Source organism: Pleurodeles waltl, chromosome 9 (assembly GCF_031143425.1).
Source record: "Pleurodeles waltl isolate 20211129_DDA chromosome 9, aPleWal1.hap1.20221129, whole genome shotgun sequence".
Classification (NCBI taxonomy): domain Eukaryota; kingdom Metazoa; phylum Chordata; class Amphibia; order Caudata; family Salamandridae; genus Pleurodeles; species Pleurodeles waltl.
In genome coordinates this window covers 18,089,842-18,103,872 of record NC_090448.1, presented here as the reverse complement: position 1 = coordinate 18,103,872, position 14,031 = coordinate 18,089,842, and the positions used below count along the sequence as shown (strand labels likewise).

Genomic DNA, 14,031 nt, shown 5'->3' with positions numbered 1-14,031 from the left:
GGTTGGTGCTACTGTCCTGTCTCCCACGGAGGCAGTCACCTGGTTGGTGCTACTGTCCTCTCTCCCACGGAGGCAGTCACCAGGTTGGTGTTTCTGTCCTATCTCCCGCGGAGGCAGTCACATTGTTGGTGTTTCTGTCCTATTACTGTCCTATCTCTCGCAGAGGCTGTCACCTGGTTGGTGTTACTGTCCTGTCTCCCGCGGAGGCAGTCACCTGGTTGGTGTTACTGTCCTTTCTCCCGCGGAGGCAGTCACCTGGTTGGTGTTACTGTCCTTTTTCCCGCGGAGGCAGTCACCTGGTTGCTGTTACCGTGCTTTCTCCCACGGAGGCAGTCACCTGGTTGGTGTTACTGTCCTATCTCCCGCGGAGGCAGTCACCTGGTTGGTGTTACTGTCCTATCTCCCGCGGAGGCAGTCACCTGGTTGTTGTTACTGTCCTATCTCCCGTGGAGGCAGTCACCTGGTTGGTGTTACCGTGCTATCTCCCGCGGAGGCAGTCACCTGGTTGGTGTTACTGTCCTATCTCCCGCGGAGGCTGTCACCTGGTTGGTGTTTCTGTCCTATCTCCCGCGGAGGCAGTCACCTGGTTGGTGTTACTGTCCTGTCTCCCGCGGAGGCAGTCACCTGGTTGGTGTTACTGTCCTATTACTGTCCTATCTCCCATGGAGGCAGTCACCTGGTTGGTGTTACTGCCCTATCTCCCGCGGAGGCAGTCACCTGGTTGGTGTTACCGTGCTATCTCCCGCGGAGGCAGTCACCTGGTTGGTGTTACTGTCCTATCTCCCGGGGAGGCAGTCACCTGGTTGGTGTTACTGTGCTATCTCCTGCGGAGGCAGTCACCTGGTTGGTGTTACTGTCCTGTCTCCCACGGAGGCAGTCACCTAGTTGTTGTTACTGTCCTATCTCCCGTGGAGGCAGTCACCTGGTTGGTGTTATTGTCCTATGTCCCGCGGAGGCAGTCACCTGGTTGGTGTTACCGTGCTATCTCCCGTGGAGGCTGTCACCTGGTTGGTGTTTCTGTCCTATTACTGTCCTATCTCCCGCGGAGGCAGTCATCTGGTTGGTGTTACTGTCCTGTCTCCCATGGAGGCAGTCACCTAGTTGGGGTTACAGTCCTATCTCCCGCGGAGGAAGTCACCTAGTTGGTGTTACTGTCCTATCTCCCGCGGAGGCAGTCACCTGGTTGGTGTTACTGTCCTATCTCCCGCGGAGGCAGTCACCTGGTTGGTGTGACCCTGCTATCTCCCGCGGAGGCAGTCACCTGGTTGGTGCTACTGTCCTGTCTCCCACAGAGGCAGTCACCTGGTTGGTGCTACTGTCCTGTCTCCCACGGAGGCAGTCACCAGGTTGGTGTTTCTGTCCTATCTCCCGCGGAGGCAGTCACATTGTTGGTGTTTCTGTCCTATTACTGTCCTATCTCTCGCGGAGGCTGTCACCTGGTTGGTGTTACTGTCCGGTCTCCCGCGGAGGCAGTCACCTGGTTGGTGTTACTGTCCTATCTCCCGCGGAGGCAGTCACCTGGTTGGTGTTACTGTCCTATCTCCCGTGGAGGCAGTCACCTGGTTGGTGTTACCGTGCTTTCTCCCACGGAGGAAGTCACCTGGTTGGTGTTACTGTTCTATCTCCCGCGGAGGCAGTCACCTGGTTGGTGTTACTGTCCTATCTCCCGCGGAGGCAGTCACCTGGTTGTTGTTACTGTCCTATCTCCCGTGGAGGCAGTCACCTGGTTGGTGTTACCGTGCTATCTCCCGCGGAGGCAGTCACCTGGTTGGTGTTACTGTCCTATCTCCCGCAGAGGCTGTCACCTGGTTGGTGTTACTGTCCTATCTCCCGCGGAGGCAGTCACCTGGTTGGTGTTAATGTCCTGTCTCCCGCGGAGGCAGTCACCTGGTTGGTGTTTCTATCCTATTGCTGTCCTATCTCCCGCGGAAGCAGTCACCTGGTTGGTGTTACTGTCCTGTCTCCCACGGAGGCAGTCACCTGGTTGGTGTTACTGTCCTGTCTCCAGCGGGGGTAGTCACCTGGTTGATGTTACTGTCCTATCTCCCACGGAGGCAGTCACCTGGTTGGTGCTACTGTACTATCTCCCGCGGAGGCTGTCACCTGGTTGGTGTTACTGTCCTATTACTGTCCTATCTCCCGCAGAGGCTGTCACCTGGTTGGTGTTACTGTCCTATCTCCTGCGGAGGCAGTCACCTGGTTGGTGTTACTGTCCTGTCTCCCACGGAGGCTGTCACCTGGTTGGTGCTACTGTCCTATCTCCCCTGGAGGCTGTCACCTGGTTGGTGTTACTGTCCTATCTCCCACGGAGGCTGTCACCTGGTTGGTGTTACCGTGCTATCTCCCGGGGAGGCAGTCACCTGGTTGGTGTTACTGTCCTATCTCCTGTGGAGGCTGTCACCTGGTTGGTGTTTCTGTCCTATTACTGTCCTATCTCCCGCGGAGGCAGTCACCTGGTTGGTGTTACCGTGCTATCTCCCGCGGAGGCAGTCACTTGGTTGGTGTTACTGTCCTACCTCCCGCGGAGGCAGTCACCTGGTTGGTGTTACTGTCCTGTCTCCCACGGAAGCAGTCACCTAGTTGTTGTTACTGTCCTATCTCCTGTGGAGGCAGTCACCTGGTTGGTGTTACTGTCCTATCTCCCGCGGAGGCAGTCACCTTGTTGGTGTTACCGTGCTATCTCCCGTGGAGGCTGTCACCTGGTTGGTGTTTCTGTCCTATTACTGTCCTATCTCCCGCGGAGGTAGTCATCTGGTTGCTGTTACTGTCCTGTCTCCTCTGGAGGCAGTCACCTGGTTGGTGTTAGTGTCCTATCTCCCACAGAGGCAGTCACCTGGTTGGTGTTACTGTCCTGTCTCCCGTGGAGGCAATCACCTGGTTGGTGTTACTGTCCTATCTCCCGGGGAGGCAGTCACCTGGTTGGTGTTACTGTCCTATCTCCTGTGGAGGCTGTCACCTGGTTGGTGTTTCTGTCCTATTACTGTCCTATCTCCCACGGAGGCAGTCACCTGGTTGGTGTTACTGTCCTGTCTCCCACGGAGGCAGTCACCTGGTTGGTGTTACTGTCCTATCTCCCGCGGAGGCAGTCACCTGGTTGGTGTTAGTGTCCTATCTCCCGTGGAGGCAGTCACCTGGCTGGTGTTACTGTCCTGTCTCCAACGGAGGCAGTCACCTGGTTGGTGTTACTGTCCTATCTCCCACGGAGGCAGTCACCTGGTTGGTGTTACTGTCCTGTCTCCTGTGGAGGCAGTCACTTGGTTGGTGCTACTGTCCTGTCTCCTGTGGAGGTTGGCACCTGGTTGGTGTTACTGTACTATCTCCCGCAGAGGCTGTCACCTGGTTGGTGTTACTGTCCTATCTCCCGCGGAGGCAGTCACCTGGTTGGTGTTACTGTCCTGTCTCCCGCAGAGGCTGTCACCTGGTTGGAGTTACTGTCCTATCTCCCGCGGAGGCAGTCACCTGGTTGGTGTTACTGTCCTGCCTCCAACGGAGGCAGTCACCTGGTTGGTGTTACTGTCCTATCTCCCACGGAGGCAGTCACCTGGTTGTTACTGTTCTGTCTCCTGTGGAGGCAGTCACCTGGTTGGTGCTACTGTCCTGTCTCCTGTGGAGGCTGTAACCTGGTTGGTGTTACTGTACTATCTCCCGCAGAGGCTGTCACTTGGTTGGTGTTACTGTCCTATCTCCAGCGGAGGCAGTCACCTGGTTGGTGTTACTGTCCTGTCTCCTATGGAGGCAGTCACCTGGTTGGTGTTACTGTCCTATCTCCTGCAGAGGCTGTCACCTGGTTGGTGTTTCTGTCCTATTACTGTCCGATCTCCCGCAGAGGCATTCACCTGCTTGGTGTTACTGTCCTATCTCCCACGGAGGCAGTCACCTGTTTGGTGTTACTGTCCTGTCTCCCACGGAGACTGTCACCTGGTTGGTGTTACTGTCCTATTACTGTCCTATCTCCCATGTAGGCAGTCACCTGGTTGGTGGTACTTTCCAATCTCCCGTGGAGGCAGCCACCTGGTTGGTGTTACTGTCCTATCTCCTGCAGAGGCTGTCACCTGGTTGGTGTTTCTGTCCTATTACTGTCCGATATCCCGCGGAGGCAGTCACCTGGTTGGTGTTACTGTCCTGTCTCCCACGGAGGCAGTCACCTGGTTGGTGTTACTGTCCTATCTCCCGCGGAGGCAGTCACCTGGTTGGTGTTACCGTGCTATCTCCCGCGGAGGCAGTCACCTGGTTGGTGTTACTGTCCTATCTCCTGTGGAGGCAGTCACCTGGTTGGTGATACTGTCCTGTCTCCCGTGGAGGCAGTCACCTGGTTGGTGTTACTTTCCTGTCTCCCGTGGAGGCAGTCACCTGGTTGGTGTTACTTTCCTGTCTCCCGTGGAGGCAGTCACCTGGTTGGTGTTACTGTCCTGTCTCCCACGGAGGCAGTCACCTGGTTGGTGTTACTGTCCTATTACTGTCCTATCTCCCATGGAGGCAGTCACCTGGTTGGTGTTACTGGCCTATCTCCCGCGGAGGCAGTCACCTGGTTGGTGTTACCGTGCTATCTCCCGCGGAGGCAGTCACTTGGTTGGTGTTACTGTCCTACCTCCCGCGGAGGCAGTCACCTGGTTTGTGTTACTGTCCTGTCTCCCACGGAAGCAGTCACCTAGTTGTTGTTACTGTCCTATCTCCCGTGGAGGCAGTCACCTGGTTGGAGTTACTGTCCTATCTCCCGCGGAGGCAGTCACCTGGTTGGTGTTACTGTCCTATCTCCCGCGGAGGCAGTCACCTGGTTGGTGTTACCGTGCTATCTCCCGCGGAGGCAGTCACTTGGTTGGTGTTACTGTCCTACCTCCCGCGGAGGCAGTCACCTGGTTGGTGTTACTGTCCTGTCTCCCACGGAAGCAGTCACCTAGTTGTTGTTACTGTCCTATCTCCTGTGGAGGCAGTCACCTGGTTGGTGTTACTGTCCTATCTCCCGCGGAGGCAGTCACCTTGTTGGTGTTACCGTGCTATCTCCCGTGGAGGCTGTCACCTGGTTGGTGTTTCTGTCCTATTACTGTCCTATCTCCCGCGGAGGTAGTTATCTGGTTGCTGTTACTGTCCTGTCTCCTCTGGAGGCAGTCACCTGGTTGGTGTTAGTGTCCTATCTCCCACAGAGGCAGTCACCTGGTTGGTGTTACTGTCCTGTCTCCCGTGGAGGCAATCACCTGGTTGGTGTTACTGTCCTATCTCCCGGGGAGGCAGTCACCTGGTTGGTGTTACTGTCCTATCTCCCGTGGAGGCAATCACCTGGTTGGTGTTACTGTCCTATCTCCCACGGAGGCAGTCACCTGGTTGGTGTTACTTTCCTATCTCCCGTGGAGGCAGTCACCTGGTTGGTGTTACTTTCCTGTCTCCTGTGGAAGCAGTCACCTGGTTGGTGTTACTGTCCTGTCTCCCACGGAGGCAGTCACCTGGTTGGTGTTACTTTCCTATCTCCCGTGGAGGCAGTCACCTGGTTGGTGTTACTTTCCTGTCTCCCGTGGAGGCAGTCACCTGGTTGGTGTTACTGTCCTATCTCCCGAGGAGGCAGTCACCTGGTTGGTGTTTCTGTCCTATCTCCCGCGGAGGCAGTCACCTGGTTGGTGTTACCGTGCTATCTCCCGCGGAGGCAGTCATCTGGTTGGTGTTACTGTCCTATCTCCCGTGGAGGCAGTCACCTGGTTGGTGTTACTGTCCTATCTCCTGTGGAGGCAGTCACCTGGTTGGTGTTACTGTCCTATCTCCCGCGGAGGCAGTCACCTGGTTGTTGTTACTGTCCTATCTCCCGCGGAGGCAGTCACCTGGTTGGTGTTACTGTCCTGTCTCCCACGGAGGCAGTCACCTGGTTGGTGTTACTGTCCTATTACTGTCCTATCTCCCATTGAGGCAGTCACCTGGTTGGTGTTACTGTCCTATCTCCAGCTGAGGCAGTCACCTGGTTGGTGTTACCGTGCTATCTCCCGCGGAGGCAGTCACTTGGTTGGTGTTACTGTCCTATCTCCCGCGGAGGCAGTCACCTGGTTGGTGTTACTGTCCTATCTCCCGCGGAGGCAGTCACCTGGTTGGTGTTACCGTGCTATCTCCCACGGAGGCAGTCACCTGGTTGGTGTTACTGTCCTATCTCCCGTGGAGGCAGTCACCTGGTTAGTGTTACTGTCCTATCTCCCACGGAGGCAGTCACCTGGTTGGTGTTACTGTCTTATCTCCCGCGGAGGCAGTCACCTGGTTGGTGTTACCGTGCTATCTCCCACGGAGGCAGTCACCTGGTTGGTGTTACTGTCCTATCTCCCGCGGAGGCAGTCACCTGGTTGGTGTTACTGTCCTATCTCCCGCCGAGGCAGTCACCTGGTTGTTGTTACTGTCCTATCTCCCGTGGAGGCAGTCACGTGGTTGGTGTTACCGTGCTATCTCCCGCGGAGGCAGTCACCTGGTTGGTGTTACTGTCCTATCTCCCGCGGAGGCTGTCACCTGGTTGGTGTTACTGTCCTATCTCCCGCGGAGGCAGTCACCTGGTTGGTGTTACTGTCCTGTCTCCCGCGGAGGCAGTCACCTGGTTGGTGTTATTGTCCTATTACTGTCCTATCTCCCATGGAGGCAGTCACCTGGTTGGTGTTACTGTCCTATCTCCCGCGGAGGCAGTCACCTGGTTGGTGTTACCGTGCTATCTCCCGCGGAGGCAGTCACCTGGTTGGTATTACTGTCCTATCTCCCGCGGAGGCAGTCACCTGGTTGGTGTTACTGTCCTGTCTCCCACGGAGGCAGTCACCTAGTTGTTGTTACTGTCCTATCTCCCGTGGAGGCAGTCACCTGGTTGGTGTTACTGTCCTATCTCCAGCGGAGGCAGTCACCTGGTTGGTGTTACCGTGCTATCTCCCGCGGAGACAGTCACCTGGTTGGTGTTACTGTCCTGTCTCCCACAGAGGCAGTCACCTAGTTGTTGTTACTGTCCTATCTCCTGTGGGGGCAGTCACCTGGTTGGTGTTACTGTCCTATCTCCCGCGGAGGCAGTCACCTGGTTGGTGTTACCGTGCTATCTCCCGTGGAGGCTGTCACCTGGTTGGTGTTTCTGTCCTATTACTGTCCTATCTCCCGCGGAGGCAGTCATCTGGTTGGTGTTACTGTCCTGTCTCCTCTGGAGGCAGTCACCTGGTTGGTGTTAGTGTCCTATCTCCCACGGAGGCAGTCACCTGGTTGGTGTTACTGTCCTGTCTCCTGTGGCGGCAGTCACCTGGTTGGTGTTACTGTCCTATCTCCCGCGGAGGCAGTCACCTGGTTGGTGTTACTGTCCTATCTCCCGTGGAGGCAGTCACCTGGTTGATGTTACTGTCCTATCTCCCGTGGAGGCAGTCACCTGGTTGGTGTTACTTTCCTGTCTCCCGCGGAGGCAGTCACCTGGTTGGTGTTACTTTCCTGTCTCCCGCGGAGGCAGTCACCTGGTTGGTGTTACTGTCCTATCTCCCGCGGAGGCAGTCACCTGGTTGGTGTTACTGTCCTATCTCCCGCGGAGGCAGTCACCTGGTTGGTGTTACTGTCCTATCTCCCGCGGAGGCAGTCACCTGGTTGGTGTTACCGTGCTATCTCCCGCGGAGGCAGTCACCTGGTTGGTGTTACTGTCCTATCTCCTGCGGAGGCAGTCACCTGGTTGGTGTTACCGTGCTATCTCCCGCGGAGGCAGTCACCTGGTTGGTGCTACTGTCCTATCTCCCGCGGAGGCAGTCACCTGGTTGGTGTTACCGTGCTATCTCCCGCGGAGGCAGTCACTTGGTTGGTGTTACTGTCCTACCTCCCGCGGAGGCAGTCACCTGGTTGGTGTTACTGTCCTGTCTCCCACGGAAGCAGTCACCTAGTTGTTGTTACTGTCCTATCTCCTGTGGAGGCAGTCACCTGGTTGGTGTTACTGTCCTATCTCCCGCGGAGGCAGTCACCTTGTTGGTGTTACCGTGCTATCTCCCGTGGAGGCAGTCACCTGGTTGGTGTTACTGTCCTATCTCCCACGGAGGTAGTCACCTGGTTAGTGTTACTGTCCTATAACTGTCCTATCTCACACGGAGGCAGTCACCTGGTTGGAGCTACTGTCCTATCTCCTGCGGAGGCAGTCACCTGGTTGGTGTTACTGTCCTATCTCCTGTGGAGGCTGTCACCTGGTTGGTGTTTCTGTCCTATTACTGTCCTATCTCCCACGGAGGCAGTCACCTGGTTGGTGTTACTGTCCTGTCTCCCACGGAGGCAGTCACCTGGTTGGTGTTAGTGTCCTATCTCCTGTGGAGGCAGTCACCTGGCTGGTGTTACTGTCCTGTCTCCAACGGAGGCAGTCACCTGGTTGGTGTTACTGTCCTATCTCCCACGGAGGCAGTCACCTGGTTGGTGTTACTGTCCTGTCTCCTGTGGAGGCAGTCACTTGGTTGGTGCTACTGTCCTGTCTCCTGTGGAGGTTGTCACCTGGTTGGTGTTACTGTACTATCTCCCCCAGAGGCTGTCACCTGGTTGGTGTTACTGTCCTATCTCCCGCGGAGGCAGTCACCTGGTTGGTGTTACTGTCCTGTCTCCCGCAGAGGCTGTCACCTGGTTGGAGTTACTGTCCTATCTCCCGCGGAGGCAGTCACCTGGTTGGTGTTACTGTCCTGCCTCCAACGGAGGCAGTCACCTGGTTGATGTTACTGTCCTATCACCCGCGGAGGCAGTCACCTGGTTGGTGTTACTGTGCTATCTCCCGCGGAGGCAGTCACCTGGTTGGTGTTACCGTGCTATCTCCCACGGAGGCAGTCACCTGGTTGGTGTTACCGTCCTATCTCCCGCGGAGGCAGTCACCTGGTTGGTGTTACTGTCCTGTCTCCCACGGAGGCAGTCACCTGGTTGGTGTTACTTTCCTATTACTGTCCTATCTCCCATGGAGGCAGTCACCTGGTTGGTGTTACTGTCCTATCTCCCGCGGAGGCAGTCACCTGGTTGGTGTTACTGTGCTATCTCCCGCGGAGGCAGTCACTTGGTTGGTGTTACTGTCCTATCTCCCGCGGAGGCAGTCACCTGGTTGGTGTTACTGTCATGTCTCCCACGGAGGCAGTCACCTAGTTGTTGTTACTGTCCTATCTCCCGTGGAGGCAGTCACCTGGTTGGTGTTACTGTCCTATCTTCCGCGGAGGCAGTCACCTGGTTGGTGTTACCGTGCTATCTCCCGCGGAGGCAGTCACCTGGTTGGTGTTACTGTCCTGTCTCCCACGGAGGCAGTCACCTATTTGTTGTTACTGTCCTATCTCCTGTGGAGGCAGTCACCTGGTTGGTGTTACTGTCCTATCTCCCGCGGAGGCAGTCACCTTGTTGGTGTTACCGTGCTATCTCCCGTGGAGGCTGTCACCTGGTTGGTGTTTCTGTCCTATTACTGTCCTATCTCCCGCGGAGGCAGTCATCTGGTTGGTGTTACTGTCCTGTCTCCTCTGGAGGCAGTCACCTGGTTGGTGTTAGTGTCCTATCTCCCACAGAGGCAGTCACCGGGTTGGTGTTACTGTCCTGTCTCCCGTGGAGGCAATCACCTGGTTGGTGTTACTGTCCTATCTCCCGCGGAGGCAGTCACCTGGTTGGTGTTACTGTCCTTTCTCCCGTGGAGGCAGTCACCTGGTTGGTGTTACTGTCCTATCTCCCATGGAGGCAGTCACCTGGTTGGTGTTACTTTCCTATCTCCCGTGGAGGCAGTCACCTGGTTGGTGTTACTGTCCTATCTCCCGAGGAGGCAGTCACCTGGTTGGTGTCACTGTCCTATCTCCCGCGGAGGCAGTCACCTGGTTGGTGTCACCGTGCTATCTCCCGCGGAGGCAGTCACCTGGTTGGTGTCACCGTGCTATCTCCCGCGGAGGCAGTCACCTGGTTGGTGTTACTGTCCTATCTCCCGTGGAGGCAGTCACCTGGTTGGTGTTACTGTCCTATCTCCCGCGGAGGCAGTCACCTAGTTGTTGTTACTGTCCTATCTCCCGCTGAGGCATTCACCTGGTTGGTGTTACCGTGCTATCTCCCGCGGAGGCAGTCACCTGGTTGGTGCTACTGTCCTATCTCCAGCAGGGGCAGTCACCTGGTTGGTGCTACTGTCCTATCTCCAGCAGGGGCAGTCACCTGGTTGGTGCTACTGTCCTATCTCCAGCAGGGGCAGTGTTAGACCTGTCAGCTATTTAACACATACTTGTCTACCACACTGAGGCACTGAAGGCCAACTCAGCACCCAACGTTAGTCTACTTTTTCAACGTGTCTTTGTGTCGATGACTCGTGGCATGATGAAAACTGACTTAGATCCTACATCTTGGCATGATGGGCATGATGTAATGGCTGTCAGCTACTGAGGGCATAGGCAACATGCACCTTCTTCCTCAGTCTGGCACTGAAGTAAGATCTTTGCAGCTAAAAGGCGACCAGCTGAGACACTCAGACAAACTGTGCATTTACTGATTCCTAGAGCCACATTCAGATCCCACCCAACCCTAGGTGATGGCTGTGCCCAGCTCATTGGTGGAAGGAGAATGCTCACCTTCCAATGGGTCTATCCACAGGTCTGACATGTCCAGGGGAAGTGGAAGTAAGGAGGTCACCCGAGGTGTCGGTGTCACGCTCACCGCGTTCAGAGAGACAGGCAATATCGTCTTTGCAAAGGTTGCAGACCTTTGCAGTATTAATGTGACTGTCACAAATCTTCTATGTCATAGTATCAATTAGTGGTGCCCAGCTTGATTAAATTACTGTAGTAATCCTTTAAATCAAAAGTAGAGATTACCTGGCAAAGATGCTCAGGTGGAATGTGCCCGTGGCCGTATTGGAGCACCTGGAAACAAAGGTACCACAGAGGGAGATTCCATAGATGTGTTCATGGGGGTGCAGATGAACTTTTGTGGTCTTGAGCTTAGCTACAACCAGTGTCTCCAAAGGATCTGTGCTCAGACGTCCGAAGACGAGAGGTCAAGCATCTGCCAATGTCCAGGCTTCCGCCAAGGTTACAGGAGGTGTGTGCATCCCCTGCTTCTGTGCACCCTGTTTCATAGTTTAAGGAGCTACGCGTAGGCCTTTACGTTGGAAGACCTGCTGCGGTGGTTGTTAGTGGTGCGTCCAATTTACCAGTAAATTGAACACAACAAAGAACTGTAATCAAGCAATGTGGCACCACACCCAACGGATGCCCTGCTGGAAGGTACCCCCACCTCAGTTGCAACAGAGCACTCCATCTGCTAAATTTTAAATCAGGCCCTTAATCGCGAATTGGCCCCGCTGATGGAGAAAGGACGCCACCCACTCTCTAGCACAAGATCCTTGAGCACTGATGTTGCAACTGATGTTTGGGGATGATATTTCTTCATGAACCACAGTGCAGCCCCCTTTGCCAGTTGAAGGTAGCTGCAGTTAAAGGGACAATTAATGCATTCATCAGATTTAGTATGAAACATTGGAAGGATTGATAGCATTAAAAAGGCTTACAGTTTTAAAGATGAGAGTGTGTCCAATATGATATCATATCACTCTGCCCAAGCAACTATATCAAAGGATCCCCTCCAGGAAAAGCTTTGTTATTCTGATGCACTACTCCAAGTTAAGTTATGTACTTAGAAATACCTGATCTTTGGCTTTGCTTATTTTGTAATAGTAAATTTGTCATGGGATTTCAATTCTCCAGGTACATTAATACATCTTCTTTGACTGGATTTGAAGAAATTATAATTTAATCAAAAGAAATTCCTGAATGTTTGAAACAACTGGCCAAAGAGCTGGGGGCTGTAGCTAGTGTTCTATTAAACAGTGGAATTACTAAAAATATGTTTTAAAGGCTAATGGCCTTCCCAAGAACAGCTGATCAATGAAGCCCATAGTAGAGGTCTTTGTGTGTATTGCACCATGTTTGCTTACTCTAACGCATTCTGTTTGACAAATTAAAGCAAAGTTAATGAGATGAGCACAATTATGGGATTACTTGTAGAAGGAACCTGGCACAGTCTTCATAAAGATGTGGCTAGGTGTGGTTTGTGACATGCTGCAATAGAAGACGCAATTCCTCGCGTGAGTGCATAACGATGTGGCTAGGTGTGGTTTGTGACGTGCTGCAATAGAAGACGCAATTCCTTGCACGAGTGGCCAGGAGCTCTCACCATGTCCCACCTCGTTACAGTATCAGGAAATTGATGATGACCCTATTTGCATGCAACTTGATCCAAAGAGTTTTAGGAAAACACGGTGTAGGAGGCTGGCCTGGCTTGTAGTGGGTACCAAGGGGTACTTACACTCTGTACCAGGTCCAGTTATCCCTTATTAGTGTAGAAGAGGTGTTTCTAGCAGCTTAGGCTGATAGAAGGTAGCTATAGCAGAGCAGCTTAGGCTGAACTAGGAGACATGCAAAGCTCCTACTATACCACTGGTGTCATATGCACAATATCATAAGAAAACACAATACACAGATATACTAAAAATAAAGGTACTTTATTTTTATGACAATATGCCAAAGTATCTCACTGAGTACCCTCAGTATGAGGATGCCAAATATACACAAGATATATGTACACAATGCCAAAAATATGTAGTAATAGCAAAAGGAAGTAATGCAAGCAGTGTAAAGTTACAATAGATTGCAATAGGAGCACATAGGTATAGGGGCAACACAAACCATATACTCCAAAAGTGGAATGCGAACCACGAATGGACCCCAAACCTATGTGAGCTTGTAGAGGGTCGCTGGGACTGTAAGAAAATAGTGAGGGTTAGAAAAATAGCCGACCCCAAGACCCTGTAAGGTAGGTGTAAAGTGCACCTACAACCCCCAGAGAGCACAGAAGTCGTGATAGGGGGATTCTGCAAGGAAGACCAACACCAGCAATGCAACAACAGTGGATTTCCGGACCTGAGTACCTGTAAGACAAGGGGACCAAGTCCAAGAGTCGCGACAGTGTCGAGAGTGGGCAGATGCCCAGGAAATGCCAGCTGAGGGTGCAAGGAAGCTGCCACCGGATGGAAGGAGCTTGGTGTTCTGCAAGAACGAAGAGGACTAGGAACTTCCCCTTTGGAGGATGGATGTACCACGTTGTGAAGAAGCTTGTAGAGGTGTTCCCATGCAGAAAGACCGCAAACAAGCCTTGCTAGCTGCAAGGGTCGCGGTTAGGGTTTTTGGTCTGTGCTCAAGGAGGGACCAGGATGTTGCCTCTTGGATGAGGAGACAGAGGGGGCGCCCAGCAAGTCAGGGAGCCCTCACAGAAGCAGGCAGCACCCGCAGAAGTACCATAACAGGCACTTAGAAGAGGAGTGAAACGGAGTCCACCCGAAGTCACAAAAGGGAGTCCCACGACGCCGGAGGACAACTCAGAAGGTTGTGCACTGCAGGTTAGAGTGTCGGGGACCCATGCTTGGCTGTGCACAAAGGAAATCCTTGAAGAGTGCACAGGAGCCGGAGCAGCTGCAAATCACGTGGTACCCAGCAATGCAGTCTAGCGTGGGGAGACAAGGACTTACCTCCACCAGACTTGGACTAAAGAGTCACTGAACTGTGGGAGTCACTTGGACAGAGTTGCTGAGTGCCATGGACCACGCTCGTCGTGCTGAGAGGGGACCCAGAGGACCGGTGATGTAGTCTTTTGTTGCCTGCGGTTGCAGGGGGAAGATTCGTTGACCCAAGGGAGATTTAATCAGAGCTCCTGGTGCAAGAAGGAGGCAGTCTACCCCCAGAGCATGCACCACCAGGAAACAGTCGAGAAAGCCGGCAGGATGAAGCGATACAAGGTTGCAGTAGTCGTCTTTGCTACTTTGTTGCGGTTTTGCAGGCGTCCTGAGCAGTCAGCGGTCGATCCTTTGGCAGAAGGTGAAGAGGGAGATGCAGAGGAACTCTGGTGAGCTCTTGCATTCGGTATCTGAAGAATTCCCCAAAGCAGAGACCCTAAATAGCCAGAAAAGGAGGTTTGGCTACCTAGGAAGGAGGATAGGCTAGTAAGAAAGGTAAGAGCCTATCAGAAGGAGTCTCTGATGTCAACTGCTGGCCCTGGCCACTCAGAGGAGTCCAGTGTGCCAGCACACCT

At 53.9% G+C, this 14,031-nt stretch overlaps 1 protein-coding gene across 1 annotated transcript in view; it reads right to left on the bottom strand.

The window, feature by feature from the left end:
* Positions 1-14,031, bottom strand: part of CPNE9 (copine family member 9) — a 1,043,154-nt gene that overhangs the window by 779,157 nt on the left and 249,966 nt on the right. The gene's annotated exons all lie outside the window — the stretch shown is intronic.